Here is an 18155-nt window from a genome sequence, read left to right as displayed (position 1 = left end):
GGTATCAGAGCACTCCAGGTTCAAGTGTCTCTAGGATTCTATCGTATAAGACTTCCGCGTAGCGTTTTCTCTTGTTTAGGGCTTAGGATTAGGATTCATTGAATTCCTTTACGGTTCGTTTAGAAAGTCCTGATGTCAAGTGTATTATGTAATTGTAGAATGTTTGGCACTAGGAAGAGGGTAGGGCCGCGATGAAAGCTAAAAAGGGCCTAAGGCTGAGGAAGGTTACTTCAGTGATTCCCCTACGAAGGCTGACCAAGAAGGCGGAATTGGAGACTAGAGAGTTGATTCCGATAGGCGTTGCATCAGAGTACAAGTCAAGGAAAGTTTCTTACATGCTGGATTGGCCACCATACTGTGGACCTAACATAACTTCGGTGGTACTCGAAGCTGAGCCAAGCAGAGAGGAAGACCCCAAAGAAGATCAGGTTGGAGGAGATACCGTTGCATCCAAAATGAAGGGCACCGGAGTTCAGGGATGACTGCTCTTTTAAGAGTACTTATAGTTACTGGTAGTGGAGGAGGTATTAGTGAGAATGTAGTACGGATTTAATCACGTACATTAGGATTACGTTAAAGAATACCTTACGGTCATTCGTTTGACAGTTTATGGTTTGGAAAAGTTCTTAATAAAGTGAACTGGTGGATTTGGCTATTTTTATTTTGTTGTGTGATAGCATTTTGGTGATATATATGGTTTTATTAAACTATAATGGGATGTTTATGTTGCATTAATAGATGATTATCCTAGTGGAGTAATTGGGGTTTGTGGAACAGGCAAGCAAATAGTTGCTTGGAAATACATGGTGTGGAGACAGATTGGTTACCAAGAAGTTTATAAAAGAACTTATGTAATCAAAATAGTAGGTTTGGTTTCGAAGGCAGAATTCCCAGGATTTAATGATAGTAAGAAAAAAAAATGGGTAGCTTACGGAGTATTTTGTTTACTTTATGTGTTTTGCATTACGAAGTATTCAAAACAGTTGGGATTTAGGTTGGTGACACATGTATGCAATAGACCTCAGGGTATTTTTACATCTTTTTAGTAATACCGCCATTTTACATAAGAGTAATAGGCCTGTGACACTAGATATTGGTAGACTCAGATTTCTAGCCAGTCTTTTGGTCCTGGACATGTACACTTATGATATGATGCATGGGATGGATTGGTTATCGCATTACCATACCAAGTTAACTGGTATGATAGGTCTATTGTGTTCACCATACCTAGTTGGGATTTGTACGTTGTAGCTATGTCACATTCTAATGGAGGTACTAGCACTTACTTGTTCCATGTGGAGGAGGAAACAGAGGAGGAAGTTACTATGTCATTAGATTGGATATCTATTGTACAGGACTTTCTGGATGTGTTTCAGTAGAGTCCAGGGTTGCCACCTAGTCGCGTGATCGACTTTGTGATAGATTTAGCTCCAGGCACTGCGCCTATTGCTAAGGCACCCTATAGGATGGCACCGGTGGAGGTGAGAGAGCTGAAGGATCAGATTCAACAGTTACTCAGCCAGGGTCCATAATAGTACTTCACCTGGGGAGCACCGGTTCTGTTTATGAAGAAGAAGGATGGTTCGCTCTGCCTGTGTATAGATTACAGGGAGATGAACAAGGTTACGATTGGTAACAACTATCCTTTGCCCAAGATTGATGACTTGTTTGATCAGTTGAAAGGAGTTACCTATTTCTCTAAGATTGATCTACGGTCAGGGGTATCATCAACTTCGGGTTCAGGAGCAGGATGTTCCAAGCACAGTGTTTCTCACTAGATACGGATCTTATGAGTTTCGTATGATGCCGTTTGGGTTGACTAATGCACCAGCGGTTTTCATGGATTTGATGAACAGAGTCTTTAGGGCTTAATTGGATCAATTTATCATTGTCTTCATAGATGACATTTTGATTTACTCGAGGTCAGAGGACGACCATGCTAGACATCTACGGATTATGTTGCAGACACTTCGTGAACACCAGTTGTATGCCAAGTTCAAGAAGTGTGAATTTTAGCGGCGGGAAGGGAAGATTCTGGGTCATGTGGTGTCAAAAAGGGGGATAGCGGTTGATCCATCCAAGGTTTCAGCGGTGGTTGAGTGGGGACAGCCTACTTCACCTATCGAGATTCGGAGTTTTCTCGGTCTGGCAGGATACTATCGTCGGTTCATCCAGGGGTTCTCAAAGATAGCAGGACCACTCACTCATTTGACTAAGAAGGGTGTACGGTTCGTGTGGGATGAACATTGTCAGAAAGCTTATGACGAGCTGAAGACTAAGTTGATTTCTGCACCGGTTTTGTCTACCCCACAGAGCGGGATAAAGTATCTGGTTTACACGGATGCTTTATTGTAGGGTCTTGGATGTGTTTTGATACAAGAGGAGCGACCAATTTTCTTATGGATCTCGGAAGCTTAAGCCTTATGAGCTTAATTATCCAACACATGATTTGGAATTGGCAGCTATGGTCTTTGCTTTACGCATTTGGAGGCATTATCTGTTGGGTGAGTCCTTCAGATTATTTAGTGATCACAAGAGTTTGCAGTATTTGTTCACTTAGCGGGAGCTGAATATGAGACAGCGCAGGTGGTTGGAGTTTATGAAAGACTATCATTTTTCTATACAGTACCATCCAGGGAAAGCGAATGTGGTGGCGGAATGCACTCAGTCGCCGACCTGTTAGTAGTCTTTCTGCCTTATTCACCACTGAATGGAATGCTTTGAAGAATATAGATGAGTTGTCAAATGCTTTTATGGCTTGCATGGTGGCTACACTTTCCATCATTCGCAAGGTTTTGCAAGCACAACTCACTGATCAACAGTGTATCGACAAAGTTTCAGAATTAGCTTCTAGGGAGGTTCCATTTTACCATGTTGGGGCTGACAGAGGTTTGAGGTATAAGGGACGCTTAGTGGTACCTTCTGCTGATGATTAGAGGAAGGACGTGATGACGGAGACTCATCATTCTGAGTCTTCGGTTCATCCAGGAGGCGACAAAATGTATCAAGATATGAAGCGGCCGTGTTGGTGGGTAGGTATGAAGAGGGACATTGCTCTATTTGTCTTACAATGTATTACTTGTCAGGTGGTAAAGATTGATCATCAGAGGCTGCCAGGAGCTCTACAGCCACTGTCGATACCAGAGTGGAAATGGGAGAGTATTTCTATGGACTTTGTGGAAGGGTTGCCAAATTCCTTCAAGGATCACAACTCTATTTGGGTTATTGTGGATAGATTGATGAAATCAGCTCATTTCTTGCCTATTCGCACTGACTTCACCTCAGAGCAGTTGGTGAGGCTTTACATCTCAGAGATTATGGAGTTGCAAGGCATTCCATTGTCTATTATATCAGATAGGAATTCAAGCTTTGTGTCGGGATTCTGGAAGAGTTTTCAGTAGGCTTTGGGTACAGAGTTGCATCTTAGCACTGCTTATCATCCTCAGACTGATAGACAGACTAAACAGGTGAATCAGATTATGGAGGATATGCTTCGGTCATGATATCATGAATCAGGTGAACAACCATTAAGAACCTTACAGAGGTCTGGAAAACACTGCAGTCGAGGAAGATGCAGCAGAACGGATGACGGGAACTAAGGGGAGAAGAGCAGGCTCCAAGAAGAGGAGGAGCCGGCTCTTTCTACCTTAGAGCCGGCTCCAAAGGAATTTGGAGCTGGCTCTAGCATCTAGGACCCGGCTCCTAGATCAATGGAGCAGGCTCTTTTGAAACAAAGAGCCGGCTCTTTGTTTTGAATAAGCCTGCTCTCAGTTGAACGCACCAAATTTTGTTTCTGTGCACTGTTTGGTCTGTATAGGTTCTTAGAACTTTGTTTAAACTATTTTAAATTGTTGTTGGGTCTGGAATAAACCTGTTATACTAAGGGAAATATTAATCCATGATTGGGTTAAGGATTGGAGCAAATTAAATTTAAGAAATATCGGGTGTTGCTAACTGTTTTGAACATTTAAAACCATGTACTAGAACTTGGAATTTTTCTGGCATATATATTTTATTACTGTTCGATTGTATTTAAATAGAAGTATAAGAATAATAAATGCTTGAATTCATCTATTTTTGATATGGAATAAATTGATAAGTATACTTTGTGAATTCTATCAATTTATGGATTTTATGGAGGACTTAAGTGCTATGACTCATATTAGCAACTTTAATGAATGAAATGTGATGCTTAGGTTCTGTAATGATTTTCCTAACGTCATGTCATATGTATTAAATTGTATTTATGCATATTCTGGATAATGGTTGATAAATAACAGTAATTATCTTAATAATTATGTTGGATGGATTGGATTGTATGTACCGGCATGGGACGGTGACATACTGGGTATGGATTAGTTCAAAACACTAAGTCCTACCTAATTTGGATTAAGATATAGATTAATCATAAAGGTTAAGTCCATCACCTACATGTGTCATATCAATTGTGAATTAAGTGACCTACTTTTGGTTTAAGGATGGATGCGTTATACATTATATCGAACCACTACAAAGTTGGATGATATTTTGTATTAGGAGGAGTACGGACTTTATATATATATTTTATGTGCCATAGTATGAGCCTGAGTCTCAGGACAATGGTTAGGGTACGTATATCGCCTAGGATGGATAGCTGGATATAGGTGTTGTTCCTTGTTAGGTCAGGTACTCATGCCCACCTTCGGGTGCGTATTCATATGTTGCCTTCTATTCAGGCTGAGACAGATCTACTGGACTAGCGAACGTCCTATAGTGTGTACTATATACATATATGGACTGCACTAGATATTGTTGAGTCTTCCTAGGATGTATCTACGTATCGGATTACTGTTTGGATTGTAGTAGATCAGGACTTGCATGTGGGCTTGACCCACTCCTTTATTTTTTAGGTGCTCGTCAGTTCCAGAGTTAGAGGTTGATCGTGCTGAGCAGATACAGATATTCATTCCTCCGATTATGTAGGAATCTTTGCTATGTTAGCTTTGGATTTTTTTTATATTATTTCAGTTTTGGTTTGAGAGTTTTAATAAGGGGTCCAACAGATGGATTCCTGAGTTGTAAACTTATGGAGTTTTGGATTATCAGTTTCGATTAATTATGATACAATGATTTCCTTTTAGTTTCTTCCAGCTTATTATATTATTTTTTATTTTATTTTGTATTCCGTGTTCGATTTAAATACTTTAATTGTTTTATATCCCTCGGGTTTGGGCTCGGACCTGATCAACCCGCGACTCGGATCTGAGGGGTATCACAACACTAGCATTCATTTGTGGGATACATGCTTTGTTGATTATTGAATTAGTTATATCCCAATTGAGCTAGTAGTGCATTGAAAGCTTTCATTCTTGATAAAGGTGGATAACAACCCCTTTTCACTAAGTAGCCGGGATTCTGTCCTCATCAAGCACTGAGCTTCTCGCGCCAAAAAGTGGAAGGCCCAAACTCTAGGTTAATAATTGAACTTAAAAAAAAAAAAAAAAAAAAAGAAAAGAAAAAGTTGCAAAAGCAATAAAAGTGAGGACTTCTCCCAAAGGTGAGAAGTGAGAAATGATTAGATGGAGGTTGTTTTGATTTGTAACCTAGTTGATTTGAGCTTGTAAGTCCGTAGGGGTGTTTGAACGCCTAATGCCCTAAAGCCGTCTGGTTTGGGAGTCATTGACTTAACGCTCGACCTCATAAATCGCTAGAAAGCTTAATAGATTAACACATTGCACCATGCTTCCTTCTTTGATCCTCAAAAAAGAAAAAAAAAAAAAATGAGTGAGAAGAATAAGCGCACCTAAAACAATAAAGCTTTAATAAAAGGTCAACTTTTTGTCTTGATGATCAGTACTAGATATGTGTGCTACTTTGAGGGTAATGATATGATTAATTCTTTAGTTGGCTTAGATAGTAACACATTTGATGCCGGTCCACTCAAAAAGGATTCTAGAATTGTTTTGATTTTCATGATCATTTTCTTGATGTGTGGAGGACTATACTTGCTTGCTTGCTTGATGTTAAGACTTTGGGAGATTGCTTAGAAATGTTTGAAACATTGTATACTTAAGGTAGTTTTCTCCCAATGCTTGTTTGCAATATTGGTATCTTTTTTGAAAGAATGAGCTTAATATTTGTGGGTATCATTTCTGAAAACCCTTACGAGACTTCACTCGTCCACTAGGGGTAACCTAGGGGTTTCAAAGGCTTGTTGCATGTGCTAAGTGCAATTGTGTTCCCTACGAAAGTGGCGTTATCCATTTATTGCTTTATAATTCATAGTTGTATAGTTGTTCATTTCATTCCTTTACTTGTAGTTCATTGCTAGGGACTAGCAATATTTAAGTTTGGGAGTGTGATGAGCGCTGAAAAGTGCGTATATAAACACCTTAAGCTTAGTTATTCTAGAACCTTTATCTATCTTATTTTACCGTTTTGTATTGATTTCGTATTATTTCCATTTTCAGGTACTTATCTCCAAAATAAGGTAACTCAACCAAATAAGAGCATAATTGAAGCAATTCTGGGATGAATCAAAGAAATGAGCAAAGTAGAGCAAAAGGAAGCAAAGGGTGGAATTTCAGCAACTTCGTTTGATCTTAAGAAAAGTTCGATCGATCCTACTTTCATCGATCTCAGCACTTCAAGATGAATCTGAGCCATGTTTGCCCTTGTACAAAGATCTCAAAAGTTCAATCGATCTAACTTCCTTCTATGATCTATCGAACATTTTTGTCCTTATCCAAATGATTAATCTTATCCTTGTGCCACTCTACTAATCACTTTTGTCCTTTTCCAAAAAATATCTTCAAAATATCTTAGATTTGTTTTTATCCAAAAAGGCGCCGCCATTGAGGATCGATCCAACTTTAGTTCGATAGATCTCAGCCATGTTCGATCGATCCAAGTCCAAGGTTCGATCGATCGAACTTCCTCCAATGCGAAAAAGTTAAATTTCTAGCTCACAAAAAGTTGTCCCTTATCCAATCATTGGGGAATATTTGCTGTACGACCCCAGCTCATTTTGGGTGTCATTTAACCTACCTATATAAGGATAAGGATTACTTTTTGTATCATATCATATTGTATCACATTATATCATATCCTACCTTGTAGAACTCTTAGGAAGGAAGAAAAAAAGAGGAGGAGGCTAGAGACACCATTGGAGACTCTTCATCAACCAAGGAACAGATTTCTTCCATGGAGCTTGGCCTTGAGGGTTGGAGGACATCATCCATGAGTGGCTAGACATCCTCTTGGGGCTAGAGTTAGCCCTAAGCATGCTTTCTACTTCTTGATTTATGTATTTTTGAGGGGATTTGTATTGTGATTTATGTCTTGACACTTATATATATATATATCTTGTTTATTCAATGATTTATGTGGTTTAATGCTTTCAATTGATCATTTCATTCTATCCATATGTCTATGTATACTAGAATAGATGTTCATGTGTTTGTCTCTATTTCTTGTGTTATTGATACATGTCTATGTGTGTTGATGCTATAGATTTAGAGATTGTCAAGACATAGTGCTTAATGTCATGTTCTTGTGGTTTATTTGATGGTTCATACTCATTGCTTGATGGATTGTGCCTCTCCCTTAGTTTAATTAGCTTAATTTCATGTCATTAGCTTAGTTGTAGTGTAGTTGTTAATTGGGAGGACATTCCATGTTTGTTATTGATGTTTCATACTTACGAAAAACAAGTAACATGTATCTCTAACCTTGTGATGTGTTTGGATTGTGAGCTTAAAGAAAGGATTAATGGCTTAATTTGATATGTTGTGCTATCCACCATGTTGTTTAGACAATATATGCTTAATTTGTCATCCATACTTGTTGAAACAACCACACACACACACTTTGTTACAATACATGTTCTTCCCCTCATTAATCATTCATTAAAGGTGTAGAAAAGCTATGCTTAGTGGTAATCTCTAAACCCCATGATCTCTCTCACTTTTATTCTCTCTATTGTATTATTGTTTACTTTAGTTTAATTAGCATCTAGTATAATTCAACCAACCAACCACTATTTTGATCACTCGACCTACTAACCCTAATTTTGATTCCTCAACCTAGTATGACACTCAATCCCTTGGGACGATCCCTACTCACCCTAGCTATATTTTTAATGAATGGTAGTAGTGGCAATTTATAAATGTAAAACTTGGCCACATAAGCACATAAACTTTGGGATTGAATTGACGACACACCATCTACTATAGACGTGCCCCACTTCAGTCTGATGGGCTCCTCCCCCTCCCTGCTCGCCCGAGGTTGCTCTCTGAAAGAGCAACCTCGGCCAAATTGCTTCACGAGCTTTCCTTTTCGATTAAAGAGACCTCAAAGATAAAATTGGGATAGAGCTTGCGAGGTCACGAAGGCAGGACCTCGAGGGGGGGGCCCTTTCCCTCTGAAGTTCGGGAATCTAAGGACATATGGATAGGTGGCTGAGATCCAAGGTATCGCCTCAGCCCGAGGCCAACACAAGGGGGAAAGGATATTCGGTACCTGAGCTCGAACAAGGAAAGACTGAGAGCGCATTAATTGTGAAGGACGTCTGATAAGACCCGTATTAATTAATAAGTGCCATTACCTCTTTTGACCAAGAGGCAAAGCATTGCAGCCCATCCGTTAATGTCTTTTCCATCAAAGGGAAAGACCCTCGAACCCTTGGGTAAGAGCAGGCCCACCCGAAGAACTAAAAGACATTAACCGGGGAGGTAAACACTATAAATAGGGGTGTTAATCAGCCTTTAAGACAAGAACCACCCACATTAATAGCAATTCTCTGACAAGCTCAAGCTCATACAGTACCGAGGTCGGCCTTCCCTTTCTTAATCTCCATATTCAGAGAATCCCTTATGTTTCTTGGATCTCCACTTAGATACTGGTCTCAAGATTCTTGGCTTACTGAAACGGTCTTCTAATCCTACTCACGAATAACCTTCAACATTTTGGCGACTCTGCTGGGGAGAGCGCTCCACATATGTCAAGCATGCGAGAGATCAGTCCACCTTCTCAGACTAGCTCAGCCCTGGGTAAGGGCTATGATGGATCTATAAGCATGCCTGAGTCATACTTTCCCGGGACCAGAATTATTTATCCTGATGCTTTAGTCGAGGCCCATAACGCGCTGTCGCAAAATGGAGCAACTTGAAGGCACCCAGAGAGAGGTGGTGACATTGCTGCGGGAGATGGTTGACTGGGGAATACCTCGGCGAGGTACAGATCCGGTCGGTGATTTCTCTGACGAGCTTGCTGGGGGACATGCTGTAATACCCCTAATTTTAAAAGGATAGTTTTGATTATTTAATTAATGTGTTTATTGCATTTTTATTGAATTATTTGATTTATTTGGATTTTTGCTTAATTGATTTATTTGTTTAATTGATTTTGTTGTTTACTTAAATTATATGCTTATGTGGAATGTCATAAATTGTTTTATTTGTCTTATTTATTTAACTGATTTATTTGTTCTATTTATTTAACTGAATTAATTGTTTTAATTGAATTTTGTGTTTAGGTGAACTTACATTGAATGGTTAAATTAAATATTTTAAAACAGAGTTGGGCTTGGATATGGGATTTTATGGGTACAGTAATTACCCATGGATGGATATACACGTATATATATATGTGTGTGTGTATAGGATTAAGTTAACTATTAGGATTTATTAATAATTTCATTTATACTATTTTAATTATTAATGATTCTAGGGTTTTATATTTTCATGTAGTCGCCGACTTGTAATTCATTTGGGGTTTAGAATTAGGGTTTTGTGAAAGCTTATATATATACTGTATAATCTGACTTAAGGTTTAGTCGTATATATATATTCTGGGTTATGTCTGTTAGGGTTGGAGAATCCTATTCACGTATTATGAGGCAGAGAGATACAGAGAAGGATTTGAGAGGCAAAACATAGAGGGTTTTGAGAGATTAATAGAGAGGCTCAAGTGATTAATAAAGGGAGTTGCTCGTGGGTTGAGCCAAGAAGCAACAGAGAAAGAGAATAGTGGTTAGAGGAGGAGAATAGTCTTGGGGTCGCCAAAATTTAGGGACAACGTTGAAAGGTTTCAAACCGAAACCTAAAGGCAAGTTTCATTCTATCTCCTTCTTGTAAACTTGTGTTCTGTGCATTCTATATAGTCTCCAGGAATCTAATTTAAATTCTAAAATAGATGTTTATGCATGATGGATAATTGGACCTAATGACGTTCCTTGGTAGGTCTAGGTGTGCATGACTATGCTACGTGCATTTTGCATGTTACCTTCTACTCAGGTGAGATGACTATAGGTTAGTGAGCATCCTATAGTGTGTATCTATATCTATATGGACCATTTTAGTTATTGCCGAGCTATCTAGGATGTATCTGCGTATCGGGTTTATGTATGGATTGTAGTAGAATGGAACTTGCATGTGGGCCTGACCCACTCTTATTTTTCAGGTATTCGTTAGTACCAGGCATAGAGCTTGATCGTGATGAAGCAGATACAGACACTCACTCTTCCGACTACATAGGATTTCTTTTTATACTATAGTTTGGATATTGGTTCTATAATTTATTTTTCAATTGAGATTATTAGGGGTCCACTGGATGGATTCCCGAGTTGTACGGATTGAAAAGATTAAATTTTATTAATCTATTATTTTAGAGGATTTTATATTTAGAATTCTTTTCAGCTTATGTTTATATCTTTTAATTCTTTTGTATTCTTGCTTGTTTACATATAGATTGTTTGGTATCCCTCGGATCTGTGCTCAGACTTGATCACCCGTGACTCTAGAATCGAGGTGTATCACACATGCCACCCCAGACAATTTGGCATGACATGCACTCTCATCATTAGCTGAGGTAAGGTGAGTTGCTGGCTAACGCAGGCGGTCACGAGATACACCATCGCGGGTTCGCCGAAATCTTTTCAGTAACACTCTTATGGCACCCGCAAGGTTGAGTATGCCAAGTACTAGTCGAAGGGAGGCACATCACAGAGACACGGGTTTAGAAGAGCTCGGACATCAACAGGATCTTGTGCAGCGGTCGTCGTATTTGACTATGGCGGATCTACAAATGCTGCTATGAAATGAAAAGAATATGCTGATGCAGGAAACGGCCCCTAAACCACCTTACGCACAATCCATCGCGCTTCTCCCTTACCCCCAGGGGTATCTGACCCCTAAGTTCAGCAAGTTTGATGGGAAGAAAGGGAATCTGTGAGAGCATGTGGTGCGATTTATTGAAGCCTTATGAGATAACAGCACAGGTGAGGGACGACGTGCCCAAGCATATCAATGCCACATTATGCAGTAATGCAACTAGTTTGAGATAAAGATGAAACTCAACAAGTCTAGAGAACAAACAGAAATATATTCATTAAAATAGTTCTTTTGCCCGCTTTATAAGTTGCAGAGAGAAAAATGAGGTAAAAATACAATTTTGAAATAGGCAAAGTTAGACATCATACACAAAGGGAATATAATGCAGAGGACTGCTAATTGCAGTCGAGGTGGGTTGTGATTGATTAAAAAAACAACTATAATTAATACATTGATCCTATTTTTATGGAGCATTAAAATTTAATTTTGTAAGACTAAATTACCCTCTTTTGTTTGTTAACTATTATTCTTTCTTTTCTTTCCATTCCTGTCCATATATAATATATATATATATATATATATATATAGCTAACTCCTGTCAATGCATTATTTCCTTCGTTGATGGATTATGTACACATTAAATATTATTTATTTATACTTTAGATGTGAATTTTTAAGACTATAAATTTTAGTTGAAGTAAATTATAGAATTTAATTTTCATTGAAGTAAAATTTTATAATTGAGTTTAGTTTATTTGTAAAAGATAGAAATGAATGATTTAGTAAAGACAAAGGGAGAGCAAACTATAGTGGTGATGGAATAATCACATTTATTGAATTTTAATTGAAATAAAATTGTATAATTGAGTGTTTATTATTTGTAAATGATAAAAGTGAATGATTTAGTAAAGACAAAGAGAGAACTATATTGGTGATGAGATAGTCACACTTTAGAGATAGATGGTTTGATGAGGATATAATTATTGATGATAACATAGGATAAATGATGATAACATAGGATAAATGATTAGTTTTGAAAAAACTAAAAAAGAAGAAGTAAAGAATGAGTAAAGAATGAATCAGTTTAAAAATGCATTTAACAAATAAAAAGAAAAAAAAAAAGTTAGAAAGAAGAAAGATATATATATATACACACACACAAACACACAGGAGGAGAGAAAATAAAATTCAAGAAAGAGGGTAATATTGTCTTATAAAATTAAATTTTAATGTTTCATAAAAATAGGAAAAATGTATTAAATATAACTGTTTTTGTAACCAATCACAATAAGAACAGTTGCGACTGCAATTAGCAATTCTCTATAATGCAATATAAATTGAACATAAACTTTTCAAATTGAATTCGCAAGATAGTGACTTGCCTCTCTATTTTTCACAATTTCCAATGACTACCGTGAGTTGGAGACTATTTTTATAGAAAAATGACAATTATTGGACATGATACACTACAATACCCAAAGCTTTATTGGTTTATTTAGTCTATGTTGATATATCTGTGTATATATGTGTGTATATGTAATTATGTACTACCTCCATCCCTTATTAGTTGTCTATATTTGATTTTATAACTTTTTAAGGGGACATGCAATTAATGCATTGTCTCTTTTTAAAATTACCAAATTGCCTTTTTTAATTTAAATATATATAGTTACAAAGTTTGAAATTTTTTAAAAAAGATAAAGGACAATGATAAAAATATAAAGAAAAGATGTTTTGACTTTTTAAAAAAGACAACTAATTTGAGACATGTAAAAAGAGAAAAATGGACTACTAATAAGGGACAGATGGAGTATATGTGAGGGAAGTTGGCTTGCTTGACTTTATGTCTCCACGTGGTAATGCATGTTTCAGCTGAGTTGCTTAGCAGATAAGTGATGTTAAATTAATCACTATAAATCAATGTGACATCAAATATTTAACAAAACCAAATATGGTAGTTTTTCAAAAGCGCTACATTTTTCCATTTCCTTATTCTTGTTTTCTCTTTACTGCCATCCACAATCATATCATCAAGAACGACAAAAGCAGAAGCTCTTCTAAAATGGAAGAATAGATTGTTATCTTCTAATAATTCTATCACTTCATGGTCTGTCACCGATCTAAAAAATTATTGCAATTGGATTGGCATTGTCTGTCACAGTACTAAAATTGTATCCAAGATCAACCTGTTCGATTCGAATTTGAATGAAACACTTACCCAATTCAATTTCACTTCATTTCAATATCTCACCCATTTTAACCTCAGTAGCAACCAGCTCAATGGGCCAATTCCATTAACAATTGGCAATCTCTCCATGCTCGTTGTTTTGGATATCATACCTGCAAAGATTGGGTGCTTGACAGAGCTTGGGTACCTTAGTTTCTATAACAACAATCTCAGTGGTACCATTCCATATCAAGTTAGCAATCTACAGAAGGTATGGCACTTGGACCTTGGAGGGAATCATTCATAAACTCCAGATTGGTCAAATTTCTCATGCATGCCTATGTTGACTCATTTTTACTTTGATTCCAATGAACTCATCTCTGAATTTCCAGATTTCATACTCCATTGCCCCAGCCTCACTGACCTTTATTTGTCAAGGAACCATTTCACTGGCCTAATACCTGAGTTGGTATTCACCAATCTTGTGAAGCTTGAATATCTTTATCTCACCAATAATTCATTTCAAGGGTTATTATTGTCATAAAATATTTCAAAGCTTTTGAAGCTCAAACATCTTAGTGTGGGTCACAACCAGTTTGTCGGTTCAATTCCTGAGGAGAGTGGATTAGCTTCAGATCTTCAATTCATGCATTTGGCTACCTGTATAACAATTCTTCTACAGTTCCTTCTCAGCTTGGCTTATGCACTGAGCTCACAGACTCGAGTCTTTCTATGAATTTACTTACCAGACCCTTATCTTTATCCCTGTTCAATCTATCCAAGATATCTACACTGTACATATTAAATAATTTTCTTTCCAGCGAGATCTCACCTTATCTTGTCACCAATTGGACTGACTTGGAATTTTTACAACTCCAAAACAATTCATTCACTGGTAAATTTCCACCTGAAATTGGCCTATATATTGACAAACCTCATATACAATTTCTTGCACAATAATCAACTCTCTGGCTTGATCCCGCCTGATATTGGAGTCCTGAAAGTATTTTCGGCAAACCAACTCTTAGGTCCAATTCCTCCAACAATTTGGAATCTCACAAACCTTAGTTCCTTGAACCTCTTTGACAACTATCTTAATGGAACAATTCCACCTCAAATTGGGAATTTAAAACTACTGAATGCTTTTGATCTGAGCAACAACCAATTAAATGGTGAAATCCCAGCTCAGGTAGGTCGCTTGACTCAATTGTCCTATCTAAGCCTCAAATCAAATGAATTAACGGCTAGAATACCACCACCAATTGCACCTTGAGTTCCCTTGTGGTTCGTCAATGTTATTAGATAGATTAAGAACCACAAGGAAACTCAAGTTGCAATGATTTTTTAGGTTGGTGATAAACCATGAAGTGATGGAATTATCAGAAGATAACAAGTTATTCTTCCATTTCAGAAGAGCTTATGCTTCTATCCTTCTTGATGATATCATTTTCAAAATTTGATGTCACATTGATTTATAGTGATTAATTTAACGTCACTTATACCGCTAAGCGACTCAGCTGAAACATGCATTTCCACGCGGAGACACAAAGTCAAGTAAGGCAACATACATAATTATATATATACACAGAGATATCAACATAAACTAAATAAACTAATAAAGCCTTGGGTATTGTAGTGGATCATGTCCAATAATTCTCATTTTTTCTATAAAAATTGCGTCCAATTCACAGTGGTCGTTAAAAATTGTTAAAAATAGATAGACAAGTCATTATCTTGTGAAGTCATTTGAAGTCAAGTTAATATGTTAATATTCATTAACTAGGCAGGCCAGCATTTTTGGCATAGTAGTTCAAATTGAATTCAACTACTCAAATAATAGAGCCCTTATATAAATATTCCCTAACTTCAACCAAGATCCTCCCTATTGATAGTCAAAAATAAAAAAGTAAAGATTGACGCCAAAGGAAGGGATCTTGATCACTTCAAATAATATTTAAATATATAATAGGAATGTAAAGTCAAATTTTATGATATAGAAAAAGTACAAAAATAAACAGAAGTATAAAGTCAAATCTCTCCATGGTCGTTGTTTTGGACATCATACCTTCAGAGAGATTGGGTGCTTGACAGAGCTTGGGTACCTTAGTTTCTACAACAACAATCTCAGTGGTACCATTCCATATCAAGTTAGCAATCTACAGAAGGTATGGCACTTGGACCTTGGAGGGAATCATTTAGAAACTCCATCAAAATTCTCAGGCATACCTATGTTGACTCTTCTTTACTTTGATTCTAATGAACTTATCTCTGAATTTCAAGATTTCATACTCCATTGCCCCAACCTCACTGACCTTTATTTGTCAAGGAACCATTTCACTGGCTTAATACCTGAGTTGGTGTTCACCAATCTTGCCAAGCTTGAATATATTTATCTCACCAATAATTCATTTCAAGGGTTGTTATTGTCATAAAATATTTCAAAGCTTTTGAAGCTCAAACATCTTGGTCTGGGTCACAACTAGTTTGTCGGTTCAATTCCTGAGGAGAGTGGATTAGTTTCAGATCTTCAATTCATGCATTTGGCTACTTGTATAACAATTCATTCCAACGAAAGATTCCTTCCATAGGCTAACTCAGAAAGCTTCAAACACTTGAACTCAGAATGAATGACTTGAATTCTACAGTTCCTTCTCAGCTTGGCTTATGCACTAAGCTCACAGACTTGAGTCTTTCTATGAATTTACTTACCAGATCCTTATCTTTGTCCCTGTCCAATCTGTCCAAGATATCTACGCTGTACATATTAAATAATTTTCTTTCCAGCGAGATCTCACCTTATCATGTCACCAATTGGACTGACTTTGAATTTCTACAACTCCAAAACAATTCCTTCACTGGTAAATTTCCACCAGAAATTGGCCTATATATTGACAAACCTCATATGCATTTTCTTGCACAATAATCAACTCTCTGGCTTGATCCCACCTGAGATTGGAGTCCTGAAAAAATTTTCGGCAAACCAACTCTTAGGTCCAATTCCTCCAACAATTTGGAATCTCACAAACCTCAGTTCCTTGAACCTCTTTGACAACTATCTTAATGGAGCAAAAACCAATTAAATGGTGAAATCCCAGGTCAGGTAGGTCGCTTGACTTAATTGTCCTATCTAAGCCTCAAATCAAATGAATTGACGGGTGGAATACCACCTACCATTTGCAACTTGAGTTCCTTTGTGGTTCTTAATCTATCAAATAACATGTGGTTCTTAAGAACCACAAGGAAACTCAAGTTGCAATAATTTTTGAGGTTGGTGATAATTCATGAAGTGATGAAATTATTAGAAGATAACAAGTTATACTTCCATTTTTCCATTTTAGAAGAGCTTATGCTGTGTCCTTCTTGATGATATAATTTTCAAAATTTGATGTCACATTGATTTATAGTGATTAATTTAACGTCACTTATACTGCTAAGCGACTCAGCTGAAACATGCATTACCATGCGGAGACACAAAGTCAAGTAAGGCAACACGCATAATTATATATATACACAGAGATATCAATAAACTAATAAAGCCTTGGGTATTGTAGTGGATCATGTCCAATAGTTCTCTTTTTTCTATAAAAATTGCGTCCAATTCACAGTGACCATTGAAAATTGTGAAAAATAGATAGACAAGTCATTATCTTGTGAAGTCATTTGAAGTCAGGTTAATACTGTTAATTACGCAGGCCAACTTTTTTAGGCGTAGTAGTTCAAATTGAATTCAACTACTCAAGTAATACAGCCCTTATATAATATTCCCTCTGTTTAAAAAAACAAAAATTGTCATTCGCCATACACCCATTGACATATGACTTGGTTTGAACACATGAGGCAACAAAATCAACCTCTTGCAATGCTGCTAAGAGACACCAAACTTGCAACTTAAACAATTAAGTTAAAACCTAACTTAAAAGAAGAAACAAGGCATATGTCATAGGATATTTTTGCATGCAAAGATTTTCTTTCATAATATGGCAAGCAAGTTAAATTAACAAATATTAAAATTCTACTTGATTTTACAAATAGATAAAAAAATAAATATAATAAAATACAAGGTGGTATTAAAAATTTAAAACATATTGATCTAAAATATATGTAAACAACATTGAGGACTAGAATTTGAATGAAACTCATGCATTATGGAAATTTTATTTTTCTAAGCTCCATTAACAATTTCTCAAGCAGCTTAAGTCAAAGAAAAGTCTAGTTGATAGTAACACAATTAAGTAGCTAGATTCTACTTGATTACTTGTATATAACAATGACACAAGGCATAAAACGTGGTGTTAGAATGTACTGCTAGTGGTAGATTATTATTTCAAATCGACATTCACATTCTCAAAATCCTCAAAACATTATGTGCTTACGAAATCTTTAGGTGAAAGAAAGCTTGAAGCATAAGCAACTGCATATGAAGGTCTGATACCATTAATCTTGAGTTGGGTAAAAATCCTTGTTTTCGGATCATAAGAAGCTAGAGGACCTTGAACACATAAAAACAAGATCTCTCCGTCTTTCTGAACTGTGATTGGAGCAAAATTATGATGATGCATGTTCGATGGAATTGAGGTTGTCAGAATGCGGTCGTTAGTCCAAGACTTAGCTACTCCATAATCTTTCATTGTCCATATATCAAGATGAGTAGACCAGCAATGATTAAATATGCAAAGACAATTTTCTAGAACTCCCAATCTCATATTGCTTTTATCCTCAATTTTAGAAGGAAGTGGAATAATAGGACGACCTTGTTCTTTCCCAATATCAAATGAATATATAAATTGATCGTCATTTGAAATTTTAGAGGTGATCCAATGAAGAGCCCCATTAAGAGTAACGTAGAACCAAGTTCCTATGTGAGAGGGGAACGGGACATTCCCAATCTTTCTCTATGC

The 18155-nt window shown here is 36.8% G+C and overlaps 1 long non-coding RNA gene across 1 annotated transcript in view; it reads left to right on the top strand.

Moving 5' to 3' along the window:
* The window catches only part of LOC132295298 (uncharacterized), a 42241-nt gene extending 31605 nt beyond the window's left edge, over positions 1-10636 (top strand). Inside the window, exon 4 of the long non-coding RNA XR_009478428.1 lies at positions 10441-10636. This is a non-coding gene — a long non-coding RNA (uncharacterized LOC132295298). The remainder of the gene's footprint in view (positions 1-10440) is intronic.
* Positions 10637-18155: the final 7519 nt, after the last annotated feature.

This window comes from Cornus florida, unplaced genomic scaffold, assembly GCF_030987335.1.
Source record: "Cornus florida cultivar Cherokee Brave unplaced genomic scaffold, ASM3098733v1 CherokeeBrave_3.0.0_Hap2_Chr02, whole genome shotgun sequence".
Classification (NCBI taxonomy): Eukaryota; Viridiplantae; Streptophyta; class Magnoliopsida; order Cornales; family Cornaceae; genus Cornus; species Cornus florida.
This window is presented reverse-complemented; position numbering and strand designations above follow the sequence as displayed.